We start from the raw sequence: 11,552 nt of genomic DNA on the forward strand, positions 1-11,552 counted from the left end.
CTGCTGAACCCACAGTGCCCATTGGAGGGGTCCAATCAGCCCGCTTCCAGGGACTCTTAAGGAAACTGTTCTCTGCTCAGAAATGCAGTTGTTAGCTGCCATGCTGATTGTAAGTGGAACTGCATGTTGTGTGTCCTAGCCCCGCTACCACGGGGCTTTCCACGAGGGCACGAGGGCATTCCAGTGGCTGGGGGATTCTGGCCCCAGGGTGGGAAGACAAATCAGGTTTCTCCCTTCTAAGGGGAATCCAATCCAACCCCATGACTTATGTGGGATGGGGAACAGGACGTGAGGTTCCCTTCTTGGGGGTGAGGGCTCTGAATCCAGGGAAAAGCAAAGGTACATGAGGGGAGGTGTTTTTCTGCTCACTCCTGCAGGGCAGAGAAGGGACATGGGTACTGGGAACCCAGAAGTCCTAACCCTGGTCCAGCCCCTTCCCCAACCACTAGATACCACTCTCATCTTGGCTACCCGCCCTCCATCTTACCACTAGACCCCCCGCCCCGTCTCCTCCCAGACCCCCGGACAGAGAACCCAGAAGTCCTGGCTTCCAGCCCCCCGCCACTCCTCCAACCCACTAGAACCCTGTATGCGTCACCTGGGGTGAGCTCCTGCACCTCGAAGCCAGGGGACCAGTAGCCCTGGCCTGAGACAAAAGCCATCAGGGCTACGAGCTGGAGGAGAGGCTGGCCTATGATTGTATGGCCAGGGGGCTGGGTGCTTTGGCTCAGCCCCTGAGCAACATGCTGCGGGGTCAGCGCTGAGATGTGGCCACCTCTGGGGAGGGCGACTGGTTATACAGGAATCCCTCACATGGTGTTGAGATGCAGCCACCTCGGGGGAGGAGCAGCTGGGTTAGAGCTGCAGAAGGTCAGCACACTGAACCCCTTCCTGGTGCAGCAATTAGCCGTCCAGAACCCACCCTGCCCTAGGTCCAATTGGCAGAGTCTGGGCAGTTCCTCCCGTGCCAGCCCCACTCGGATGTACAATCCCCATTAATCAGTTAACTGGTTAACTGTTAACCTTGTGCCCCTGGAGATGGATGGGAGGACGGTCACAGGCTGCTGGGACACGAGCGTGGAGGCGACACTGGCCTGGATTGAGGTGGTGGCACCAGACCGCATGGTGCCCAATACCCATCTGACTGACGGGCACAGACAGGACCCCATTCGAGGTACCTGTGGCCAGAGTGCATTTGAAATGGGGGGCTAAGGTGGCCCTAAGGGGGTGGGGGGCACCGTCACTAGCCTGTGGGTGTGCTGATGGGAGGATTGGCTGGATGGACCCCACTGTGCCCTGGTCACTTCCCCCAAGGAGAAATGGAGTTGCAGGGGGTCTGGTGGCAGCTGGTGGTTCCCCAAAAGTACAGCCACAGGCTGCTGTACCTGGCCCACAACGTCCTGTTCTTGGGGCACCAAGGGAATCCAGTGCACCAGGCAGAGGCTGCAACAGAACTTTTACTGGCCTGGGGTCTGTGACGCTGTGCAGAGGTCCTGCCGGGCCTGTGACTCCTGCCAGAGGGGGGAAGGCCGGGGACGAGGGGAAAGCCGCCTCGAGGCCCCTGCCCATCGTGGAGGAGCCCTTCAGAAGGTGGCCATGGATAGAGTGGGCCCTGGTCAGGGTAGAAATCCATCCTGGGGGTGGTGGCTCTGTGGCCGACGTGCTGCTGGCCATTTTCAGCAGCGTGGGGGTCCCCAAGGAGCCATCACAGACCAGGGGTCCAACTTCATGTCTGCTTTGTTCTGGTGCCTGTGGGAGAGGTGTGGGGTCCAGCACACCTGGGCCTCGGCGTATCACCCCCTGTCCAACAGGCTGGTGGGGAGGTTCAATAGGACCCTACAGCAGATGCTAAAGACCTTTATGCATCAGCACCCACAGGACTGGCACAAGTACTTGCCCCATCTGCTATTGACACACAGAGCGGTGCCCCAAGAGTCCACAGGGTTCTCCTCATTTGAGCCATTGGGCAGGAGAAGGGGGAGGGGACCCCTAAACTTGCTGAGAGATGACTGGGGGGGGTCTCCCCGGATTGAGAGTCGGGGGGGGGGAGAATGTCCTGGCTTTCCGGGAAAGGTTCACTGAGCTCCTGGGCCTGGCCAGAGAGAACCTGGGCAGGGCCCAAGGGAAGCAGAAGAGCTGGTAGGACCATACCGCATGGGCCCGCGCCTGCACCCCTGGGGCCAGGGGATGGTTCTCATCCCCGTGCAGAAGAACAAGCTGCGAGCAGCCTGGGTCGGCCCTGTTAAGGTCGTCGAGCAGCTGAATGAGGTGAACTGTGCGGCGGAGCTGGCCAGCCGGGCGTACAGCAAATGGGTTTGTCACGTCAATATGATGACGCCCTACTGGGGCAGGGAGAACTTGGTGCTGGCCGTGTGCAGGCCCTGGCAGGGGCAGGGAGACGACCCCCTGATGGGTCTGTTCCCTGGGACTGGGGCTGACCCTTTACTGGAATCCACCCCCTGTGACCAGCCCCCCCTGCCCAGCAGGCAGAGATCAGGGAGGTGCTGCGCTCCCACCAGCAGCTGTTCTCCGACAAGCCCAGTCTCACCAGCCTGGCTGTGCACTGGATAGAGACGAGCCCCCGCCCCCCCGTGCGCTGCTCCCTGTTCAGAGCCACGGGGAAGATGGCCCAGGACGCGGAGAGCGAGCTCCAGGACATGCTGGCTCTAGGGGTGATCCAACCGTCCTCCAGCCCCTGGGCCTCCCCCGCGATGCTGGTCCCCAAGAAGGACAGTAGATCCGGTTCTGCGTGGACTATCGGAAGCTCAACGCCCTCACCATGCCTGACACCTCCCCCATGTCTAGGCCTGACGAGCTGCTGGACAAGCTGGGGGGGAGCTCGCTATCTCACCACCATGGGCCTCACCAACCGCTATTGGCAGGTGCCGCTGGACCCCGAGGCCAGGCTGACATCGGCTTTCATCACCCTGCTGGGGCTCTAGGAGTTCCTGCTCCTGCCTTTGGGCCTCAAGGAGGCGCCTGCCACCTTCCAGCGCCTGGGGACCAGCGGCTGTGGGGGATGGAGAGATTTGCCCTGGCTTATATCAATGATATTTGTGTCTTCAGCCAGACCTGGGAGGCCCACGTGTCCCAGGTCAGCCAGGTGCTGGGCCGGCTGCAGGGGGCCGGGCTAACTGTAAAGGCTGGAAGTGCAAGGTGGGGATGGCCGAGGTGTCTCACCTGGGCCATAAGGTGGGGAGCGGCTGCTTGAAGCCAGAGCCGGCCAAGGTGGAGGCTGTTAGAGATTGGCCAGTTCCGCAGACCAAGAAGCGGCTCCAGGCTTTCACTGGGACGGGGGTTGTCACCGGAGTTTGTGCCCCACGTTAGCTCCATCGCTGCCCCGTCACTGAGCTGTGTGAGAAGGGGAAGCCAGACACGGTGAGTAAGAACTTGCCTGCAGGCCCCAGGCCCGGCTGCCGGAGCTCCCCAGTGTAGATGAAGCCTGCGCCGGCCGCTCCTGCCATGCAGCCGGGAGCTCCTAGGAGCCTCTCCCAGGGACCAGGGCGCAGGGGCTGCTGCATGGTGCAGCCTGCGTGGGGCTGGGGCTCCCCGACTGTAAACTCTGGGTCCCAGTGGCCAGGCCTTGCTGCAGCTGCAGCCCCCGGGCTGCTGAGAGACGCTGACATTGGTGACACGGGGGTAGCCCAGAGGGGTGCAGGGACTGACTCTGCCTGGGCCTGCCGGGGGGCTCCCTGGGCCTGGCAGCAGGAGGGGAGCAGCAGGGCCCCAAATGGGGCGGGGGTCACTTCCCGCTGTTGGGGCCGGGCTGTGATGTTACCTGACTGAAGTTGGACACATGGTTTCGATGCAGCGCCCGGCCCCAAGGGGGAACCGGCTCCCAGGCGGGAGGCCCAGGGTCAGACTCTCGGGAAGATGCCAGGTGAGAAGGGGGCTCTGACACTGGGCTAGAGCAGTGGTGTGCAACCCGTGAGTCACTGCTTGGGGGGCTGCGTCACTTAGATCTGGCTGACCGGGGGCTGGGCCCGGCTATTGGTGGCCCCTGCAGTGTGGGGGGGTCTCAGATCAAAAAAGGGTCCCACAGCACAGGCTAGAACAGCAGAGCCCAGGTCTGGGCAAGATGCAGCTGGGGCCCCAATCCGTCCTGCCTAGCGCTTTGATCCGTCCGGCAGATGGCATCTGGCTGCCCTGTATTTAGTGACCCAGCCCTGTCCCTTGTGCCTCCGGCCCTGCCCCTTGTGAGTGGAGCCGCCCCATGGCCACACACCAACATGCATTAAGTGGCCCCTGTGTAAATATTATTGCCCACCCCCAGGGTAGCCTGATCTGAAGAGCCCTGTGTATGACTGGGAGGTTGGCAGGCCCTGCTCAGGATCAGGCCCAGTAAAATTCTTCTTTCTGTTCTTAGATGGTTGGGACCCCGCAGGGCACAGGTGCCGCACTCCCACTGGAGGACTCGTTACATTGACCGCCAGCGATTTATTTCCAGCTGTGGACACTAACTCAGCAAGGCAGGCAGAGCGTGTGCAGAGATAACACAGACGGGACATTGGCACGTCCGCACTCCCACCAGGCCCGCAGGACAACCTGGGTGTTAGCCCCTGTCTTCCTCATCACTGCCACCTCCTCGTCTGCCCAGTGGCCCCCATTCTGGGCCCGCCCAAGCTCTGCATCTCTCCCCTCGCTGCCCTGGGATGCTACTTTTATGCTGATGCTACCACATCAATTGCATGTTGAGTAGGGAGCCGCTCTTATGTCTTCTAGGTGTTTCCTTCCCTCGCCGGTGCTCAGGGGCCCTTTCCTGGTTGGCTGGTGGATTTATGATTTCAGCCCATTAGTCGATATGTCAATTCATTGCCATGGATGTTCCATCCAGAGCCTCCCAGAAACTGGCTCTCATCTCTTTTTCTGTGGTGAGTAGTTGGTACATGCTCAAGACTCCCCCTTACATCCTACTTCCCATTCCTTGAAACTGAAGGTTATTTAAGTTTTTCCCTGTGAATAGAGTTTCCAGATGGTTTCAGCAAAAATACCGGACACACGACATTCCATCACAATCTACATTCCATCTTAGTTAGAAAATACCAGATATTTCTATTTTCTCAATTTGTTTCATGAATAGAAAGTTCAAATACTGGACTATCCGGTTCAAAACGCTACTTTTATGCTGATGCTACCACATCAATTGCATGTTGAGTAGGGGGCCACCTACGGTTCAAAACCGGACACCTGGCAACTCTACCTGTGAAAGGTCACAGGTCTTAACACTGCATGTTAACTGCTACAGCCAATGTCTCACAGGAGTCAAACTGTCCGTTGCTTCCATCACTGCTGACTGTTAATAAAGCAAACTATAAAGCAAACAAAGGAAAGCTGCCCCCCCCCCCGCCCCCCGGGCTACAACAGAACTTAGAAATGCAAATGTGCATTGGTAAAGCAGGAGAGTGGTAGACGTCTGCTCATGTCCTTGTGATTGAACAAACAACCCTTAGCTCTTGTTAGAGCTCTGATTTGAGATCAGAAGGAGTATAACATTGACGATGAAGCTTGATTGTAGTAGTGGTGTTGTCTATGTTTCTCTTTCGCAGTTGTGGTACATGGTATGCGAGCTGTTTATTGGATAAATTACCTTGTGCTAATTGCCATGGTGCTCAGGGGTGTGACGAAGTGAGAGAGTGGAGGGGGGTTGAAAGGGGGGGTTGCATGCAGAGGGGGGCATTCAATTCATTGCCATGGAACATTTTCAGTTGGATGTTCCATCCAAAGCCTCCCAGAAGCTGGTTTCGGTTCCTGCTCTGTAGTTGGTACATGCCCAACACTCCCCCTTACATCCTACTTCCCATTCCTTACATCTGGTGAGTTACTTAACTTTATCCCTACCAAAGGACACAGGTCTTAAGCCTTTATGTTAACTGCTAAAGCCGAGGCCTTACAGGTATTAAACCTGTCAGTTGCTTGCATCACTGCTGAATATTGTAACGCAAATTATATTGCCAAGCTGTGAATATAACAAAGGGCAGCTGGCCCCTGGGCTGCAGCCCCCTTGCTTTGATAGGGTGATTGCTAATTAACCTGTCATATACATTCTGGGCCTTACTGTGTGCTGAAAGCCTGCATGTACCTACACACTCAATGGCTGGCAGGAATCTCACCTGCCCAATACGTGTGTGGACGTGCCCATGGGGTATCACTACAATGTTGCTGTGACCTTACACTTCAATTGACCCTGAAAATATGGTGCTGTTTGGCTATGACCATGCTGGCCAACTTTATTACCCCTTTTCTTTTTTAGATGGGCTTTACCTGGTTAACTGTGTAGGCTACCAAGGAGGCGGATGGTGGAGTTTGTTGGTACCTTCCTTTTGGCCACGCTGTGGCATGTTTACCTGAAACATTTTTTGTTACCAACCTAATGACACCCCCTTGGGTGAGCACCAGGCCGTTAGTGGATTCATCTAGTGGGTGATATACTCTTGGAAGTGGTACATAAATGCATTCACCATGGACACCATTTCTGCAGTGACCTGTTGTGTGGACAGCTGCAATGTGACTCAAGAATCCTTATTTGGGTTGAATCCAGTCAAGAAAGTGTCAGAATGTCATTTTAAATACCAGTTTTAAAGAGGGTGCAATGTGACAAACCCCATATCTGAGTTGCTTAGCAGAGAGCAGAAGCACTTTTCATAAGAATGAGAACAGGTGGCGTTTTTGTTTTATGATATAAAACAGTTTTAGCAATACCGTTTTACAATTAAGTTTTGATTCACGGTGGGGGTTTTAAAATATAACTTGTGCTGTGTGTGTACTGTACGCAGAAAGTGACGTACAACAAATGCTATTTATTGTACTTCTGGTACAAGTGTAGCCACCTTTCACCCTGAATTTATTGATTAGAGGATAGGCTATTATCCAGGTTACAAAAAGTGATATTTATGGTTACATAGTGATAGAGATGTAGCTGTGTTAGTCTGGGGTAGCTGAAGCAAAATGCAGGACAATGTAGCACTTTAAAGACTAACAAGATGGTTTATTAGGTGATGAGCTTTCGTGGGCCAGACCCACTTCCTCAGATCAAATAGTGGAAGAAAGTAGTCACAACCATATATACCAAAGGATACAATTAAAAAAAATGAACAATTATGAAAAGGACAAATCACATTGCAGAACAGGAGGAGGATGCAGGGCGGGGGGGGGGGGGGGAGGAAGGAAGGTAAGTGTCTGTGAATTGATGATATTAAAGGTAGGGAGAGTGGGATGTTTGTGAGTTAATGGTATTACAGGTGATAATTGGGGAAACTGTCTTGGTAATGGGTGAGATAGTTCAAATGTTTGTTAAGTCCTTTTTGTAAAGTGTCGAATTTTAACATGAATGACAGTTCAGAGGATTCCCTTTCAAGTGCAGATGTAAAAGGTCTTTGTAGCAGAATGCAGGTGGTTAAGTCATTGAGAGAGTGTCCTTTCTGGTTAAAATGGCAAGAAACTGTTTTCTCTTTGTGATCTTGTCTGATATCTGTTTTGTGGGCATTAATCCTTTGGCGAAGTGTCTGAGATGTTTGTCCAATGTACATAGCAGACGGACACTTTCGGCACATGATAGCATAGATTATATTTCTGGATGCACAGGAATATGTGTTCTTGATCTTATAACTCACTTGGTTAGGTCCAATAATGGTATCAGCAGAATGAATATGTGGACAAAGCTGGCAACGGGGTTTGTTGCAAGGGAAGGTACCAGGGTTGGTATTAGTGTGGTATGTCCTGTGGTGGTTGGTAAGAATCATCTTGAGGTTAGGTGGTTGTCTATAGGAGACTATGGGTCTGTCTCCCAGAGCCTCTTTGAGTATGGTATCCTGTTCCAATATAGGCTGTAGTTTATTGATAATGTGTTGGACAGGTTTAAGTTGGGGGTTGTAGGTGATGACAAGTGGTGTTCTATTGTTGGTTTTCTTGGGTCTGTCTTGAAGTAGATGGTTTCTAGGTATTCGTCTGGCTCTTTCAATTTGCTTTTTTATTTCTCTGGGTGGGTAGTTGAGGTTTATAAATGCTTGGTAGAGATCCTGAAGCTTCTGGTCTTTGTCAGTGGGATTAGAGCAGATGCGGTTGTATCGAAGGGCTTGGCTATAGACGATGGATCGTGTGGTGTGTTCTGGATGGGAGCTGGAAGCATGTAGGTAACTGTATGAGTCGGTGGGTTTTCTGTAGAGAGTGGTGTCTAATTTTCCATTGTTGATTTGTACGGTGGTGTCCAGGAAGTGGATCTCTCGTGTAGAATGGTCCAGGCTGAGGTTGATGGTGGGGTGTAGGTTGTTGAAATCTCTGTGGAATATCTCCAGTGTTTCTGTACATTGGACAAACATCTCAGACACTTCGCCAAAGGATTAATGCCCACAAAACAGATATCAGACAAGATCACAAAGAGAAAACAGTTTCTTGCCATTTTAACCAGAAAGGACACTCTCTCAATGACTTAACCACCTGCATTCTGCTACAAAGACCTTTTACATCTGCACTTGAAAGGGAATCCTCTGAACTGTCATTCATGTTAAAATTTGACACTTTCCAAAAAGGACTCAACAAACATTTGAACTATCTCACCCATTACCAAGATAGTTTCCCCAATTATCACCTCTAATACCATTAACTCACAAACATCCCACTCTCCCTACCTCTAATATCATCAATTCACAGACACTTACCTTCCTTCCCCCCACCCCCCGCCCTGCATCCTCCTCCTGTTCTGCAATGTGATTTGTCCTTTTCATAATTGTTCATTTTTTTTAATTGTATCCTTTGGTATATATGGTTGTGACTACTTTCTTCCACTATTTGATCTGAGGAAGTGGGTCTGGCCCACGAAAGCTCATCATCTAATAAACCATCTTGTTAGTCTTTAAAGTGCTACATTGTCCTGCATTTTGCTTCATTTATGGTTACAGTTATTAGCTTATAGCTGAGGGCATGCCCTTTACCATATGTTTATTTTAGGTACATATTGTGCTTTAATGCACCTAGACATTATATGTACATTTGTACTGTTGGTTTAAGCAATACAATGAAGTACTGTGTATGTTCTGATTAGTAGTTTTTTCTTTATGTTTGGTAGACTGCCATGTGGGGACAAGATTATACGGTGTTACGGCTAAGTGCCAAACATGTTCTTGCACCAGCTCCTGAAACGGTGATCACTGACTTCAGATTACATTTACTGAACTTTAAAGTTTATTACTGGAGGTTTACGACAGGGTTTTTTTTGTGTATTTGTTTGTTTTTGCTTCCTTTACATGGTACAAGCCCTGGATCTCTTGAGTTTGCCAGTTAGAACCAATTATTAAGACATTAAAACTGTCACAGAGGAGGAACAATGTCAGCTCTCAAGTGTCAGAGGGGTAGCTGTGTTAGTCTGAATCTGCAAAAGCGGCGAGGAGTCCTGTGGCACCTTAGGGTATGTCTACACTACAAAGTTAGTTTGAACTAACTTTCATAGGCGCTACACTAGCGCTCCATTAGTTCGAATTTAATTCGAACTAACGGAGCGCTTAGTTCGAAGTAGGTAATCCTCATTCCACGAGGATTAAGCCTAGTTCGAATTTACTAGTTCGAATTAAGGGCTGTGTAGCCCCTTAATTCGAACTAGTGGGAGGCTAGCCCTCCCCAGGTTTCCCTGGTGGCCACTCTGGCCAACACCAGGGAAACTCGTCTGTCCCCCTCCCGGCCCCGGACCCCTTAAAGGGACACGGGCTGGCTACGGTGCCCGTGCCAGGTGCAAGCCTTCCAGCACCCAGCCAGCAGACCCTGCACCTGGCACGGATCGAGCCACCCACCCGATGCCCCCCAGCCCTCCCCCTCTTCCCGGGACCAGGCTGGCGGCTCCCGGGAGCTTGCCCGGGACCACAAGAGGCGGGCACCCGCCTGGGCTAGTGTGGACATCGTGGACCTCGTCCACAACCTCCGCACTAGGCACAGGAAGGTGGCCGGCTAGGGCAGGAGAGCTGCCAGCCTGGCCACCCAGGAGCAGGAGTGCATGAAAATCAAGGGGGTCCACTGAGACCCCCGACCCTGAGCCCTGAGCTTACACTGGCTGTCCTGGGTCAGACCAAAGGTCCATCTAGCCCATTAGCCTGTCTGCCGACAGAGGCCAACCCTAGGGACCCTGGAGGGGATGGACCGAAGACAGTGACCAAGCCATTTGTCTCGTGCCATCCCTCTCCAGCCTTCCACAAACCTTGGGCAGGGACACCACTTCTACCCCCTGGCTAATACCACTCCATGGACCCAGCCTCCATCACTTTATCTCACTTCCCTTTAAACTCTGTTCTAGTTCTTGCCTTCACAGCCTCCTGCAGCAAGGAGTTCCACAGGTTGACTCTTTGCTTTGTGAAGAAGAACTTTCTGTTATTAGTTTGAAGCCTGCTACCCATTCCTTTCCTTTGGTGTCCTCTAGTCCTTCTTTATGGGAACTAATGAAGAACTTTTCTGTATGCACCCTCTCCACCCCACTCCTGCTTTTAGAGACCTCTATCCTGTCCCCCCTCCGTCTCCTCTTTTCTAAGCTGAGAAGTCCCAGTCTCTTTAGCCTCTCTTCATATGGGACCTGTTCCCAACCCCTGATCATTGTAGTTGCCCTCCCCTCTCCCAGCCTCTCTCTTCCCCTCTCCCACCTCCTTTTCCCAGTCTCCCCCAGTTTTGTTCAATAAAGACAGATTCTATTTTTGAACACAATTGTCCTTTATTTTGTACATCAAGAAAAGGGGCTAGGGAAGGGTAAGTGGAAGGAGGTGAGGGAGGAATGGGGTACGCGCCCCCGATGGGGAGGACTGGGCTGGTTCTGCGGGCTTTTGGGGTGGAACCTCTCCTGCAGCCCCCCAATTGCCCCCTCTCCCCAGATGGCAGCCTGCGGCAAGTGCAGCTGGTCTGATGGCCGAGTGCTGTGATGTGCCCAGTGTGAGTGCTCCGGGCACTCCAAGCCAGGACTGCTTTGCAAGCGGGGCACCCCTGAGAACTGTCTGTCCGGGATGGGGGTCGGGACCCTTTAAGCGCAGCCCTCGGCTAGCCTGAGACAGCATCTCCACGCTCTAAGTCCTCCTCTGATGCCCTGCCGGCACTGCTTCCGGCCATCCTTAAGCCTGGTTCAGGGTCCACTTAATGTGGACATGCTAGTTCGAATTAGCAAAACGCTAATTCAAACTAGTTTTTTAGTCTAGATCCGTTAGTTCGAATTAGCTTAGTTCGAATTAACGTTGTAGTGTAGACGTACCCTTATAGATTAACCGAAGTGTTGGAACATAAGCTTTCGTGGGCAAAGACCCACTTTGTCACATGCATCTGATGAAGTGGGTCTTTGCCCACGAAAGCTTATGGTCCAACACTTCGGTTAGTCTATAAGGTGCCACAGGACTCCTCGCCGCAGTGTCAGCTCTGTGAGCTCAGTTTTTCTTAGGTTTACTGAGGTTAACTTTGGTTTTCTTTGGGAGAGTCTACACTACAATTGTAGCTTGAAATAAGATACGCATCTTGAGCCACGCAAATTGTGTCTTATTTCGATCTTATTTTTAAATAGCTTATTTTGGAATTTGGCACTGTCCATACACCGCTTA

Source organism: Pelodiscus sinensis, chromosome 22 (genome assembly GCF_052426305.1).
Source record: "Pelodiscus sinensis isolate ZL-2025 chromosome 22, ASM5242630v1, whole genome shotgun sequence".
NCBI classification, from domain to species: domain Eukaryota; kingdom Metazoa; phylum Chordata; order Testudines; family Trionychidae; genus Pelodiscus; species Pelodiscus sinensis.